General features: G+C 45.1%; 1 non-coding gene across 1 annotated transcript; it reads left to right on the top strand.

Annotated features, from left to right (window-relative positions):
* The first annotated feature begins 13574 nt into the window (after positions 1 to 13574).
* On the top strand, positions 13575 to 13681 carry LOC136553158 (small nucleolar RNA R71). Its single transcript, XR_010783064.1, has one exon. It is a non-coding gene; the product is annotated as a small nucleolar RNA R71 (small nucleolar RNA).
* The last annotated feature ends 3035 nt before the right edge of the window (positions 13682 to 16716 follow it).

Here is a 16716-nt window from a genome sequence, read left to right as displayed (position 1 = left end):
GACCAGACTCCATGACATGTGGGGACACCCACCAGGGGGCCCACCTATCATAGAGGGGGTCAGCCGACCCCCTCATTGGGAGCTTGGAAGCTCAACTTTCTCCCACCAACTTAAGCTTCCTTCTAGGAGACCTAGGCTAGGCCCACATGTCAGAGGAGGGGTCGGCCGACCCCCCTGGAGGCCAACTAGGTCAGTTGGCACTCAACCAACCTAAGCATGCTTCCCACGTGGTGGATTAACCATGGCCGTCCATCTAAGGTGGTTTGGAGGTCGGTTTCATCTAAGGGCCAAGGTAGAGAGGCACACGGATCGATGATGTGGCGGTGGAGTAGCCCCTACTCCACCTTACCCTATAAATGCCCCCCATAGGCCTTCACTTTAGAGTATGTATCTTAGGAAGAAAGACTACTTTAGTAGCTTTTGTGCAAGAATAGAGGGAAGGGAGTGAGGAGTCTCCAAGGAGGAGTCCTGGCTTGTCAGGAATCCTCTCCAAGGGGTGCCTCAGTGGATGCGAATCTTCTTGTAAGTTTTACATCTGAGTCCTTCTAGTATTTTATATTCTGGTTTGGTACTTTAAGTATATGGTCGTTTTACTAGCACATTGCTTTACTTGTTAAAGTGCTCAAAGCTTTAGCTAAGCCGAGAGTAGTGAGATTAGTGTAGACGAGGTGTCTAGACTATATCTTGCTTGTGTGAGCTTCTTGTCGCACTGTGAGACACCTAGCAAGAGGGTGACAGGCTCTACTAAGGTTTAGAGTTCCTCATATGTGTTGTTAGGCAAGTTGTCCATAATAGCGGGGATGAGCAGGGTAGACGCCTCAGTAGGGGCGGAGGTGAAAAACCTCTTATTAACGTGATCTACTATTTCGCCTATCGCCCCTAGTAAAGGGTGAGGTGATAAACCTTTGTATACTTAACATACCATAACCAGATAATTCTACTAGATAGACCTCTCTATACCTAATCCTAAACCCTTTGATCATCACCTGATGATCTCAAACCTGGTTAAACCACTTCACATTCCCTGTGGAAAATACGATACCTGGAATACTCCCGGTGAAGGCTACATTGACTATCGTATGCTTGCGGTATATTCGTTTGCCACTTTTGGTGTCAACAAGCTTTCTGGCGCCGTTGCCGGGGAACGGTAGCTGTTTTAACTAGGATAGAAATTGTTAAGTTATCTTTGTTTGATTAAAACCTATTACACACATCTAAATGGATCAAACAACACTCTTTGATTACGCTGCTCCATCGGGCGCTGAGTTGGAGCCGCCTAGTTCATCACAGGCCATTTTGGCCGTTCGCTATGAGCTTCGCCCTAGTCTCATAGCAATGGTTTAGGAGAATCCCTTTTTGGGAGATGGAGATGAGAATCCCTATACACACCTACGTGATTTCAAACAACTTTGTTCGTGCATTCACATCCAAGGGATGAGGCGAGTAACCCTTAACTGGAAGCTGTTTCTGTTCTCTTTGACAGGAAAAGCCAGACGATGGTATACTCGCTACATAGGTAGTGTAAAAGGAGAATGGGAGAAGCTACAAGCCATGTTCTGTTTAACCTACTTCCCCATCTCCCGCATAGCTCATCTTCGTAGAGACATCCTAAACATCAAGCAAGAAGAGAAGGAGTCTCTAGGTGCGTCCTGGGCGTGTCTTACAGACTTAGCATCCTCTGGCCCAGATTTAGCTATAACCGAGCCTACACTTATGCAACATTTTTACCTCGGTCTTAGACAAACCTCCTCACAGTTCCTTGATTTAGCCTCTAAGGGAGCATTCCTTCATCTACCCATTAGTGAAGCTAGGGATGTTCTTGCGACTATTCTTGAGAACATCCCCTACACTGATGAACATAATGAAGCCCCTGAGGAAGATCAAACTCCTAGGGATGAACCCACGATAGCCAAAACCCCATTATCCACCTTCCAAGCTGTCAAACCTGAACCACAAACATAGACTCCTCCAAGGGAAGAAGTAATTCACCCTTTGGATTACCAGCTTAACGTCGAGACTGATCTTTTTGCTGATTTTGGCAATATCTCGACTCAACCTGTGCAAAAGAAATCTATAGCACGTAGAGCTCCTAATAATCACATTTCGACCCATCTCGAGGCATGTTACCTCAAGGCAACTGCTCAAGAGCTCACATCCATTATGAGCAATGAATGGCTGAAGGAGGCCGAGGCATCATTTGATGTCATTAAACTTCTCTCCTGCTTCACCTCCATTCCTTGTGTTATAAACATGACCGCTATAGATTCCCTCTACGACCCCACCATAGGAATAAGCTTAATGTCTAAATCTTTAGCATTAACACTCCTAGGCGAGGAACTGCTAACCTCGACCAATAAATTTCTCAAATTACCTTCTGGAGAATTGGTTGAGAGTTACGGGATTGCACAGAACATTTCCGTCTCAATTAACAAAGTTAGCATCCTCCTAAACTTCTTTATCTTTGATATAGAGGAGATTGACTTGTTAATTGGGCACCCACTCATGAGATTCCTTGAGGGATTTCATGAAGGGTGCCTCAAGGGTCATCTCGGGAAGGATTTAGATTTATCTGTCCCTTTTGCCGGCTCTGTTAATTCCAAAGCCGAATCACATCCCGAACCTAACCCAATAGAGGAGGTAATGTCAGCATCCCATCTAGAAGCCTCTCAACCCAATCTAGAAGAAGACGCCAAGGATTTCATCCAAGAAGAAGAAACTAATTTGGATGAACCTTTAGACTTGGATGAATCCGAACCATCACCAAAATGCTCTATAGAACTTAAGCCACTTCCTTCTGGGCTTAAGTATGCCTTCCTTAATGGTGATAGAGAGACCCCCGTGATCATTAGTGATCAACTTTCAGAGGAAGAAACCGCTAAACTCATCACCATCTTAGAAAAACACTGCTCTGTCTTAGGATACTCTTTGCAAGATCTCAAGGGAATTAGTCCCACTCTTTGCACACATCGCATTCCGATCGAACCCGATGCTACACCTTCTAGGGAGCCTCAAAGGAGGCTAAACAATGCGATGAGAGAAGTAGTAAAGAAAGAGGTCTTAAAACTCTTGCACGCAGGCATAATCTGCCATGTTCCTAACAGTGAGTGGGTCAGCCCCGTCCAAGTAGTTCCTAAGAAGGGAGGAATGACAGTCGTTAAAAACAATAACAATGAATTAATTCCTCAATGAACCATCACGGGATGGAGAATGTGTATAGACTACCGAAAGCTTAACAAGGCCACAAAGAAAGACCACTTCCTGTTACCATTCATCGATGAGATGTTGGAACGGCTAGCCAAACACTCTTTCTTCTGTTTCCTTGATGGGTATTTGGATTACTGTTGATGGTGGATATACCATAGAAATCAACACTCAAAACACCATCAACATGCCTCGATTTCAAGGAAGAATAGCATAACATGAGCATATTTTATCAATAACTAGTTCCACTTGTACTCTTAGCCTTTGATTTCATGAAACACCAAAACAGAGCTCAGGGGGACCCACATAGGGGGTCAGCCGACCCCCCTATGGGCCCACCTTGACCTGAACTTCGAGCATGATCCATGCCAAGGTCCCTAGAGTCCATTTCAACCCTCAGATCAGCATGTGTTTTCATCCCACGGTGAAAGATTGTTTCACAAGGATCCATGGGCCCACAAGGAAGCAAGCAACGTGACAAACACTTGGCAAAAGATGGAGCCACTTCCTATGACAGATGGGGATAGCCTCTAGAAGACCTTGCTGGGCCCACCTGCCATGAGGGGGGTCGGCCGACCCCCCCATTATGGGGCCCAAGTGGGTAACTTCATCCCACCGACTTAGGCACCCTTCTGGAAGACTTTGATGGGACCCACCTATCATAGGGGGGTCGGCCGATCCCCCCTGGTGAGCTATTAAGTCAGTTGGCACTCAACCGACTTAAGCATGCTTCCCTCGTGGTGGAATAACCACGACCGTCCATCTAAGGTAGTTCCCAAGGTCAGTTTCATCCAAGGGCCATGGTGGAGAGCACACAAATCGATGATGTGGCAGTGGAGTAGCCCCTACTCCACCTTTCCCTATAAATAGAGGCTGCATCCACCCTCTCAAGGCATGATTCATCTCAAGATTCATCCATATGAGATATAAGTGTTTAGTGTCCTAGTTGTAGTCTAGTCTAGTGTGGGAGTTAGAGTTGAGTTGAGCGAAGCTCGGGGTCTCTGGAGTCATCTTCTAGAGAGTCTGGTATGCTCTTGTAAGACTTTTATTTAGTATTCTTTTCCTACTTTTCTGAGTATTTACTTTGTGCAATATTATTCTTGCAATAGTATTGTAGTGGTCTATCTTGTCTTAGAGTAGTTACACACTAGATTGTGATCCTGTAAACAACTCCTTGGTTGTTTACCATCACCTGTAACAAGGTGCTCTAGTTGAGTCATATATTCGGCTAGAGTAGTGAGAGTTAGTATAAGTGCGGTGCTTAGGCTAATCTTACCTTTGGTTGTCGTTGGCTTGCACAGAAAGTAGGGGCGCACTAACGAAGGGTGATAGGCTTTGTTAGGGCAGTAGAGCTCCCCTCACGTTCGAGCTAGTTCTTAAAAGGCAAGGCGTCCATAAGCATAATAGTCGCTTGAGTAGGGGTTATGTCTCCTACTCTCTCGTCTATCCCTAGCAACCAGGTAGTAAGGTAGCAATCCTAGTTTGTTTCCACTATTTGATTTGATTAGAACACGAAAGTAGAATTAGAACCATAGGAACCTTTCTCACTCATTGTCCTCCCACCTAGCTATATTACACTAGTTATCTTTTAGTTATCTCAATTAGTTATCTTTGAATCACCACCTTCCTTTTTTCCCTTCGTATACCCCCCTCTACACTAGTTGTTGCTAAATTGAGATAAGGATCTCTTTCCTATTAGTATTTCTAGCCACCGCTTTCCCTTGGGATAAAAATAAATACGATACCTTAGAATACTCCTGGGTGAAGTGCTATAGCGGTATATTTTGTGCGCTTGCGGAATTATCCAATAGACATTAGATATACCCACACAGGCATTTCTAACGCCGATTGCTAATCTTTGGTAGCGACGTTAAGAAATACCAACAATTACCACCAAATCCCAATCCATCCCGACGACCAAAGTAAGACCACATGCCCCTATGGGACATATGCATATAGGCGCATGTTGTTTGGCCTATGCAATGCCCCTGCCTCTTTCCAAAGGTGCATGATGTCCGTCTTCTCCGACATGATCGAAGAAATCATGGAAGTTTTCATGGATGACTTCTCAGTCTATGGAAAAACTTTTGATCATTGCCTTGAGAACCTAGACCGTGTCTTACAACGGTGTCAAGAAAAGCAATTGATCTTGAACTGGGAAAAATGCCATTTCATGGTTCGAGAAGGGATAGTGCTAGGACATAGAGTGTTTGAGCGTGGGATAGAGGTAGATAGAGCTAAAATAGAAGTCATAGAACAGCTCCCACCTCCCATGAATGTTAGGGGTGTCCGTAGTTTCCTTGGTCATGCGGGTTTTTATAGAAGGTTTATAAAAGATTGTTCCGAGATTGCTAGACCTTTAATAAACCTGCTTGCTAAAGATGCATCCTTTGATTTTGATGATAAGTGCTTGGATTCCTTTTACTACCTTAAGAAAGCACTTGTCTCTGCGCCAATCATTCAACCCCCTGATTGGTCGCTACCTTTTGAGATAATGTGTGATGCTAGTGATTATGCTGTCAGTGCTGTCTTTGGATAGACCCAAGATAAGAAACATCATGCAATCTCTTATGCTAGCAAAACGCTAACCGAGCCACAGTTGAATTATGCAACAACTGAAAAAGAACTTTTGGCCGTGGTGTTTGCTATAGACAAGTTTAGATCTTACTTAGTAGGAGCAAAAGTGATTGTTTACACCAATCACGCCGCTCTAAAATATCTGCTCACTAAGAAAGATGCTAAACCACGACTAATAAGATGGATCCTGCTACTCCAAGAATTTGATCTAGAAATTAGAGATAAAAAGGGAGTAGAAAACTCGGTAGCCGATCATTTGTCTAGAATGCAAATCAAGGATAAACAGGATCTACCCATCAACGACTACCTTCGAGACGACACACTCCTCAAGGTCTCAGAAGCCTACCCGTGGTACGCAAACATCATCAACTACCTAGTCTTAGGTTACATACCACCCGGGGTAGACAAGAAGAAGCTTGCCAAGGAAAGCAAGGTGCACCTGTGGGATGACCCATACCTCTATAGGGTCTGCCAAGATGGTGTGTTGAGGAGGTGTGTGCCCATGAATGAAGCAGTCAAGATCATGGAGAAGTGTCATGGAGCTAAATATGGAGGCCACTATGGGGCATTTAGAACCCATGCCAAGATATGGCAGAGTGGATTTTATTGGCCTACCATGTACGAAGATACCCATGGCTTCATGAAGAAGTGTGCTAGGTGCCAAAAGCATGGGAATATCAACACCCGTGATGCAATGCCACTCACAAACAACCTTCAAGTGGAGCTATTCGATGCATGGGGAATTGACTATATGGGTCCGTTTCCCCGTCTCAAGGTTGTGAATACATCTTGGTGGCAGTGGACTACGTGTCCAAGTGGGTAGAAGCAATGCCTTGCAAATCAGCCGACACTACGCACACAAAGAAGATGTTTAGGGAAGTCATATTCCCACGATTTGGCACCCCAAGGTTAGTTATCAGTGATGGAGGGAGCCACTTCATTGACAGAAAATTCCAACGCTTCCTATCAGACGTGGGGATAAGGCATAACGTTGGAACACCTTATCACCCTCAAACAAGCGGACAAGCAAAAATGTCTAACAAGCAGATTAAAAACATTCTACAAAAGACTGTCAATGAAATGGGAACAGCATGGAGAAGTCAGCTATCGGACGCACTTTGGGCATATAGGACCGCATACAAGACTCCAATTGGTATGACACCATACCAACTTGTATACTATAAGACATGCCACCTACCGGTAGAGCTGGAGCATAAAGCACACTGGGCAATAAAGAAATGGAACATGGATTTGCCCTCAGCTGGGATGAATAGGAAGCTCCAGATTTCAAAACTTGAAGAATGGAGGGAGAAAGCCTATCACAATGCCAGAATGTACAAAGAAAGAACTAAGAGATGGCATGACAAGAGAATCAAGCAAAAGGAGTTCCATCCTGGGGACAAGGTTCTCATGTTCAACTCAAGGGTCAAGTTATTTGGCCATGGGAAACTAAGAAGCAAATGGGAAGGTCCATTCCTTGTGATTCATGCGTGACACATGGAGCCGTCATGCTTCAAGACAATGACGGCAACGTCTTTAAGGTAAATGGTCATCGTCTTAAAGTTTTTTATGAACATGAACCCTTGGAAAAAGAAGTTGACATGGTAGAATTCATACTTGATACAAAATTTTAAAATCTACATGTCATTCTTTTTCTTTTCTTGTATTGGTTGAACATTAGATTAGGCTGTATAGGTTTAGACTCACCTCGGCACTAAAGCTGGGTCCCCAAAGACCCCAAACCAGGGTCGGCCGACCCCACTACAGTGCCCAAACACACCCAAACTTGTACAAACCACCTAGGGAGCCTAGAACCCGAACTTGATCGCTCTGAGCACCCCAAGAGGTTGTCGGCCGATCCCAACTCGACATGGTACAAACCGTTGTCAAGTTGGGGAGAGCGAGAGGAGTTCGGGGAACAAAATTTGAACATCAAATTCAAAAGGAGGGGGATTGGCCAATCCCACTTTTGCGGGGTTCAACTTGATCCTCAACCTTTTGAACGATGTGCCAACCTTCCCCAGATGCTCCTTTTCAAAACTTGTTCGAAATTCGCTGGATAACCTTAGCAAATCCCTATAAATCCCCCCTTCTCTCCTTCTTCATCCTCCACTTCATCCCTTCACGACTCTAGCCCTCTCCTGCCTCCTTTGAACTCCCATCTCGCCTAGAGACCACCTCTCATGGCTCCCACCAACAAGAATTCCAACTTGCCCACTCGTTCAGGCTCTCCCATGCCAAAAAGATCACTCACTGAGAGTCTGGAGCTTGCCCTAGCCATCAATGTGGTTGATGCCGAACCACTGGCCATTGTACCACCTCCTGGAGTGCCACAGGGGCCATGGTGGGGTCACCCGACCCAAGAAGGGGTCGGCCGACCACCCCCCGGCCACCCCAGCGCACCACTTCAGCTGGCCAGTCTCTCACTCCATGAAGAGAGATTGGGAAGTCCCCTATTCATTCCACTATGCCGATTCGGCCCACCACGGGCCAATTGGCACTCAAGGGGAAGGCTCCAATGGCCACAAACTAGCGTGCCATCACCATCTCTTCGGACACCACTGGGAGTACGGAGTACACAACGTCCTACACCCCGTCCACGCCCCCATATTGGTAGAATCACAAGATCATGGGTGGTGGACCGAGGAAGGGGAAGGTGTTGGTCCCTTCTCTTAACTCTGGGGAGAAGGAGCTACGGGAGTCTCTTGACTCCTCTGCTAGCCCCTCTATCCGCCGGAGGATGGATTCGCCTCCGATCAATGGCCCTCTAGGTCAATTTGAAGATGATCGGGAAGAGAAGACCGACATAGAGAAGATCCTGCGCATCACCGCCATCCTTAGAAACAAGAATAGGGTTTTAGAGGAGACGGTGTCAGAGCTTAAGATGGCACATTTAGATATGGAAGATAACTTCCGCCATCTGCGCATTAGTACCAATGCAAAGCTCAAGCGCGTTGCAAAGGCCATAGGGCGAGAGGATATCCTAGAGCCACCATCTCCTTAGTTACCCTAGAAATCATCTAGAATAAATAGGCACCCTTAGATTTATTTCATTTTTGAATTCCTTTGATTTCAATCATTGTAAAAGTGCCTACATATCAATTTCCTTTTTATAAACAAAGTTATTGGTCCTACTGGTGTGTTGCCACCAGCAGGGCATCTGCACTTGACGTTTCCCCTGTGTTTAAAATTCAGAATGTTGAAAAACCCAAGTGTGGGGGGATCGGCCGATCCCCCAACTTCGCTGCTGAACAACACTGAACATCCCATGATGTTCAACATGGCCTGACACGTCGCGACGACAAAATTTGAAAATATATATGGGTCAGCCGACCCCTATTTTGCTGGCCAACGGGAAAACAAAGTTGCAGGAACATGTTTGAAATAGAGAGGATTCAAATGGCAGCAACGGCCATGCCCAAGTGGGGTCGGTCGGCCCCACCATGGAGCCCTGGGCCCACTAGGTAGCTTCACCTCATCAACTATAGCTTTCCTGTCTAGTTTGCCACTCCTACTCCCCCTCTGTTCTTTCATTCTTACTTTTACCTTTTAATCACTTTCCTTAGATGAAATGAAATAAAATAAAAATAAAAACAAGAAGACTTGCATCTGAAAATAAAAACTGACATGATTTATGACATTTAAAGGGTAAAAGTGTCACAAAGTCTAATTCTCGCATATGCTTATCCTTGTGGGTCACATATCTTGATAGGAATATCATATTGACTAAGTTGTTGACAAATGTGATATAGTTCTTGGCTCATGATTCATACCTTTTCTATTCAAAGTGCTTAGAGGTTTATTTTGAAAATGTCATAAAACCATAGTGTCACTTACTCCTCAATAGTAAGAAAATTCCCACCAAAGCCATATATGTTCATACCATGATCAAAACCCCTTCTATTTATGCTACTTGTACTTGTGTTGAGTTTGGTCAAACCTTGTAGACCCTTGTTGAGAATTATGTCAAAGTCCCAAGATCAAGATCACGTACGCGCCACATATACACATGCTGCTTCTACACTGGAAGTACGCAAAAACATGCCATCCATTTCCACCATATAGATGCTCTATGTTTTAATGTTTAGAATATCTCTCTAAGTATGGCTTAGTAGATGAGACACAAAGGCTATGCAAAAGAAAAAAATGTGGACACTTGAAGGTCCATTGCTTTGAAAAAAAATGCTAGCGATGTCTCAAATAAAATAAAGTAGAGAGAGACCTTATCAAATAGAGGAGCATTCTAGTCCACATATTTCCACACACTTACACATCTTGATCTAGGATTATGACATTCTTCTCCTTGGATCCTTGTTTTGACTTTACAATATATGCAATGCAAGTATGCTATCTTGTTTATCCCTACCTAAGCCCCACATAAGCTTGATAGATGTAGGATGAAACAAAAGAAGGCAATCATATGATATGCCTTGGTGAGGAATCATATACTTACTGAGTGACTTGAGAGTACTAATTGAGGAGTAAGAATGAACTATGTGCTTCCTTTTAAAACCATTGTCAAAAACTCTAAGTGCTAAGGATATGAAAATGGGAAGATGACTTTGCTTTGAGAACTATTCCATTTTTCAACATCTGAATGATATATGCTAGACAGTACCACATAACCCACTTGTATGAGATATGTCTTGAGTAAAGCTTTGTGTTTGCTAATATCTTGAAAATGTCATAATCATATTTTATCATTCTCTCTAACCTTTGCTCGAGGATGAGCAAAGACTTAAGTGTGGGGGAATTGTTGACGGTAATTATACCCAATTTTCTTCTATCATAACCGTCAACTAAAGACTCATTTTGGGGGAAGAAACAACCAAACAAGTAGTGATATAGGTACAAATAACCTGGTTCCACATGTACATGTCACTATTTGGTTGTAGGTACTAGAACAGGTACTTTTCATGATCCAGAAGCCTAAAAAGGAAGAGATAGCAACAAGCAAGAAATGATCAATCATCAAGTTGACAAAACCAACCTCAATTCCCTGGCTTCAAGGAGCAGTGTGCAAAGGCTGACACACTGGGGCCACAAGGAGGGGGTCAGCCGACCCCCATCCTGTAGGCCCAGGCCATGCCAAGTTGGCATGATCTAGGAGAAGCACTCCTTAGCCAACCTCCACCCTCAGATCACAAGTGTGATTGAAATTAACGTTGGAGGAACAAAGCACATGGATCCATGGGCCCACAACAAAGAAACCGAAGTGAAAACAAGTCAACCAGCACAAGGACCATACTCCATGACATATGGGGACACCCACCAGGGGGTCCACCTATCACAGAGGGGGTCAGCCGATCCCCTCATTGGGAGCTTGGAAGCTCAACTTTCTCCCACCGACTTAAGCTTCCTTCTAGGAGACCTGGGTTGGGCCCACATGTCAGAGGAGGGGTCGGCCGACCCCCCTGGAAGCCAACTAGGTTGGTTGGCACTCAACCGACCTAAGCATGCTTCCCATGTGGTGGATTAACCACGGCCGTCCATCTAAGGTGGTTTGGAGGTTGGTTTCATCCAAGGGCCAAGGTGGAGAGGCACACGGATCGATGATGTGGCGGTGGAGTAGCCCCTACTCCACCTTACCCTATAAATGCCCCCATAGGCCTTCACTTTAGAGTATGTATCTTAGGAAGAAAGACTACTTTAGTAGCTTTTGTGCAAGAATAGAGGGAAGGGAGTGAGGAGTCTCCAAGGAGGAGTCCCGGCTTGTCGGGAATCCTCTCCAAGGGGCACCTTAGCGGATGCGAATCTTCTTATAAGTTTTACATCCGAGTCCTTTTAGTATTTTATATTCTAGTTTGGTACTTTAAGTATATGGTCGTTTTACTGGCACATTGCTTTACTTGTTAAAGTGCTCAAAGCTTTAGCTAAGCCGAGAGTAGTGAGATTAGTGTAGACATGGTGTCTAGACTATATCTTGCCTGTGTGAGCTTCTTGTCGCACTGCGAGACACCTAGCAAGAGGGTGACAAGCTCTGCTAAGGTTTAGAGTTCCTCGTATGTGTTGTTAGGCAAGTTGTCCATAATAGAGGGGCTGAGTAGGGTAGACGCCTCAGTAGGGGCGGAGGTGAAAAACCTCTTATTAACACGATCTACAGTTCGCCTATCGCCCCTAGTAAAGGGTGAGGTGATAAACCTTTGTATACTTAACATACCATAACCAGATAATTCTACTAGATAGACCTCTCTATACCTAATCCTAAACCCTTTGATCATCACCTGACGATCTCAAACCTGGTTAAACCACTTCACGTTCCCTGTGGAAAATACGATACCTGGAATACTCCCGGTGAAGGCTACATTGACTACCGTACGCTTGCGGTATATCTATTTGCCACTTCTGGTGTCAACATTGATCCCGGAGATGGGGACCATGATTGCACCTCTTTCTCCCGCCATACTTGCTTGAATTCAGCTTGTGGTTCAGCGGGCTTTTCCTTCTTTACTTCGGCCTTTTTGGCCGACTCACCTTTCTTGTTGTTTCTTCGGCGTGGGTTGTAGCGAGGTTTGTTTTTTGGTTCTTTGTCCTTCACCTACATGTTAGCTTTATAACCATTGAATGGACACTTTACCTTCCATCCTGGGAATTGAAGATGAATTTGGCTAGACCCCACATAGATGACGGCGTTAACTGTGTTGAGGAATGGCCTTCCTAGGATGATGGAGACTTCATTGTTGGCTCCCATGTCTAAGATGATGAAGTCCATAGGGACATAGTCGTCTTGAATCTTGACTAGTATATCCCTTGCGAGTCCCTCAGGGAACCAAATTGTCTGATCGGCCATCTGCAAACGAACAAATGTGGGGTGCAAAGGCCCCCCTAACAAATTTTCATACATTACCTTGGCCATGAGGTTGACGCTTGATCCAAGGTCGCAGAAGGCATTGTGGATGATTTGTGGTCCAATCTGGCAGGTGATGGTCGGGTGGCCAGGATCGTCCTTCTTGACGACGAATGGCGGATCAAGAAGATAGCTCCAGTTTGACCGGACCGGAGGCTTACCAAACCTCATGGTTACTAATTTAACACTTTCAATTGGATCCTCAGGTTTCCCTGGGATCTTACCTTGCTCGAAGGATGGGATAGGTGATGCTAATTGAGCTTATTGTGTTTCTAGCATTTTATTAAAGCTCAATTGATTTTTCATAACTGAATTAAAGCTATCCATTTTCTCACTTAGGGTTTCAAGAATCTTATCATTAGCCATCATTTTCTTATTAATACTATCATTTATTTTAGTTTGTCCTAAGACAAGATCTCATAATGAAGGTTGGTTACCAAAAGAATTATTGAAATTATTACTGTAACTGTTACCTTGGTTTTGGTAGAAGGGGCGCGAGTTCCATCCTTGTTGCTATTGTTGGGGCTGGTACCCATTGTTGTTGTTGTTATTGATGATGAAGCTCACCTCCTCCTTTGTTTTGGGACAATTATTTCCTAAATGATCTTCTCCTCCGCACACCTCGCACCATGGATCGGCTTCGACGGCTCGTGCGGTGGCGTAAGGTTGAATGGCCTCTTGTTCCTTCTTGGAACCATCTTCTATCTTTTTCATCAAGAGGTCCATTTTAGTGGAGAGCATGTCCACTTCATTGAGGGCATGGACACCTCTTTTCTTGGGCTGGAGGCGCTCCTCATTCCATCCTTGGTTTGTGACCATCTTCTCTATGAGGTCCTTGGCATCCTTGACATTAAGTTGCAAGAATGCTCCTCCAGCGGCAGCATCAAGGTGACTATAGGCCAAACCGGTCAGGCCATGGTAGAAACCTTGGATGATGAGCCATTTTTCTATCCCATGATGAGGATAGGCACGAATGTACTCCTGGAGATGTTCCCATGCTTCGGGAATTGTCTCATTAGCTTACTGTTGGAAGCTAGAAATTTTTCCACGAAGGGCGCTGGTTTTGCCCATCTAGAAAAACTTCTTGAGAAATGCATTGGCGCACTTCTCCTAGGTGGTGGCTTCACTCTTGTTGGCGTAGAACCATTGCTTCGCCTTTCCCAATAGCAAGAATGGGAAAAGACGAAGATGGATGGTGTCTGCAGAGACATTCTTGATGGTGAAGGTACCACACACCTCCAGGAAGTGTTGGAGATGGGCATTGGCGTCCTCGTGCGGCTTCCCATAGAACAGGTTGGCTTGCACCATATTGATGAGTGCAGGCTTAAGCTCAACAGTCGCATCCCCCAAGTTAAGCTGTGGACCCATGGTGACATAGTCAGCCGACGGTGCAGAGTACTCAGAGATGGTCTTTTGGGCCATAGCTTCCTTAATGATTGGTGTGGCGCCTCCTTCCTTGAACGGATTTAGGTTCGAGATGAACCTCTGAGGTGAAACTTGATGACGTCTAGTTCTCCTCAACAATTGCTTAGGATCTTCGATAAAGTTTGATGGCAATTGGAAACCACTCATGCACTGTCTAGTTTCATGATAACGAGAAATAGGACAAGTGCAGGGTAAGCCCCTATCACTAGTCAATAACTAAATCTATAGTAGACTCCGGATTCACTTTTATTAAAATTCCTAGGCTGATGCTTTCCCCGACAACGGCGCCAAAAATGCTTGTTGGTATTTCTTAACGTTGCTACCAAAGATTGGCAACGGCGCCAGAAATGCCTGTAGGGGTATTTCTTATGTCTATTGGATTATTCCACAAGTGCACAGAATATACCGATGTAGCACTTCACCGAGGATGAGTATTCCAAGGTATCGTTATTTATTTTATCCCAAGGGAAAGCAGTAGGTAGGAGTATTTAATAAAAGGGGAAAGAGATCCTTATGTCTACTACGATCTAGTATCAACTAGTGAAAAAGGGAGGTAAGTGAAAGATAGGAAGGGTAGGTAATTTAGATAGCAAGAAGCTAATCTAAAGATAACTGGTAGAGTGTTAGCTAGGTGGGAGGACAACGAGTGAGTAAAATACTCCTAAGTATCTAACTTTACTCCTATGAACTTAATCCTAATAGATAGATGACTTAACTAGACTGGTGCCTTACTACTTGTGTGAGAGGGATAGACGAGAGAGCAAGAAATAGAACCCCTACTCAAGCGACTATTTGGCTTATGGACACCTTGCCTTTTAAGAACTAGTTCGAACATGAGGGAAACCCTATTGCCCTAACAAAGCCTGTCACCCTTCGTTAGTGCACCCCTACTTTCCGTGCAAACCAATGACAATCAAAGGTAAGACTAAGTATGAGCACCATGCCCACACTTACTCTTACAACTCTAGCTAACACGCAGATAGCTATAAGCTCCTATGCTAAGATAGGACGATGATACACACACAAGGAGTTGGTTACAGGAAACCAATCTAACTAAGACAACTATAATGCTAAGACAAGTGCACAACAAGATTATAGTGACTATAGACTTGTACTAAGTAAATACTAAGTAAAGCAAAGTAAGAATAATATAATGCTAAAAGGAAAGTCTTACAAAAAGAGAAAGATACAAGAGCTATACCAGACTCTCCAGAAGACGACTCCGGAGACCCCGAGCTTCGCTCGACTCGACTCTAACTCCCACTCTAGACTAACTACTACTACTCTTGATCTCCCAAGTGAAGATTTGGTGATCTTGTGGATCTTTGGGGATGCTTCTCAAGGGTGGAGACAGTCTCTATTTATAGGGGTAGGTGGAGTAGGGGCTACTCCACCGCCACGTCATCGATCTGTGTGCTCTCCACCTTGGCCCTTGGATGAACCGACCTTGGGAACTGCCTTAGATGGATGACCAAGGTTAATCCACCACATGGGAAGCATGCTTAGGTCGGTTGAGTGCCAACCGCCTTAGATGCTCACCAGGGGGGATCAACCGACCCCCCCCTATGATAGGTGGGCCCCACCACAGTCTTCTAGAAGGGTGCCTAAGTCGGTGGGATGAGTTTGCACACTTGGGTCCCACAATGGGGGGGTCGGCTGACCCCCCCCCCCTATGGCAGGTGGGCCTAGACAAGGTCTTCTAGATGTTGTCCCCATCTGTCATAGGAAGTGGCTCCATCTTTTGCCAAGTGTTTGTCATGTTGCTTGCTTCCTTGTGGGCCCATGGATCCATGTGAAACAATCTTTCACCGTTGGATGAAAACACAAGTGGATCTAAGGGTTGAAATGGACTCCAGGGACCTTGCCATTAATCATGCTTGAAGCTTAGGCCAAGGTGGGCCCATAGGGGGGGTCGACCGACCCCCTATGTGGGTCCCCTAAGCTCTGTTTTGTGTTTCCTGAGATCAAAAGCCAAGAGTACAAGTGGAGCTAGTTATTGATAGAATATGCTCATGTTATGCTATTCTTCCTTGAAACCGAGGCATGTTGACGGTGTTTTGAGTGTGGATTTCTATGGTATATCCACCGTCAACATCTGTCACGGCCTTCCATCGCTTGCAGATCATTCCTCCCGTGCGGTTCGTACTAGTGCTCCAGATGCAGCACCTCCGAGGTATCCCACACGTGCAGGGAAGAAGCGGTGCACCTCCGGACTGCTAGGTCCGCGAGGAGCAATAGGTGTGAGCATGGAGGGTGATGGCGGCTGCCAACAGGCATGGGTTACCTAGGTCGCGCCCCCTCCTCTTGCTTATATAGGCATCCCTAATGAGGTCCCGAATTGGAGGCCCATTAGGAACCCTAAGCCTAGTCTAATTCGAGTCCAACCCGAATTAGGCTTCCAGCCCCTTAAGCGTGCGACCCTATGGGTTCACGCACAAATAGACATGGGCCGAGTACTCCTACTCGCCCAATAGTTGATAGCGGCCTCTAGCAAGGCGTGTCAACTCCTATGCAAACGCAAATGATCATATCAGATGAACCACCACAAACCACATACATGTTATTCCCTTGCCACTTGATATTTGGTCCAACTCATAGGTTAACAATTAACCTAAGCACGGCCATGCATTTGTTGATCCAATCAAGAGTCGTCTAGTGATATCTCT

Source organism: Miscanthus floridulus, chromosome 4 (genome assembly GCF_019320115.1).
Source record: "Miscanthus floridulus cultivar M001 chromosome 4, ASM1932011v1, whole genome shotgun sequence".
NCBI classification, from domain to species: domain Eukaryota; kingdom Viridiplantae; phylum Streptophyta; class Magnoliopsida; order Poales; family Poaceae; genus Miscanthus; species Miscanthus floridulus.
Note: the sequence above shows the minus strand (reverse complement) of the source record. Positions and strands in the feature narration are given on the sequence as shown.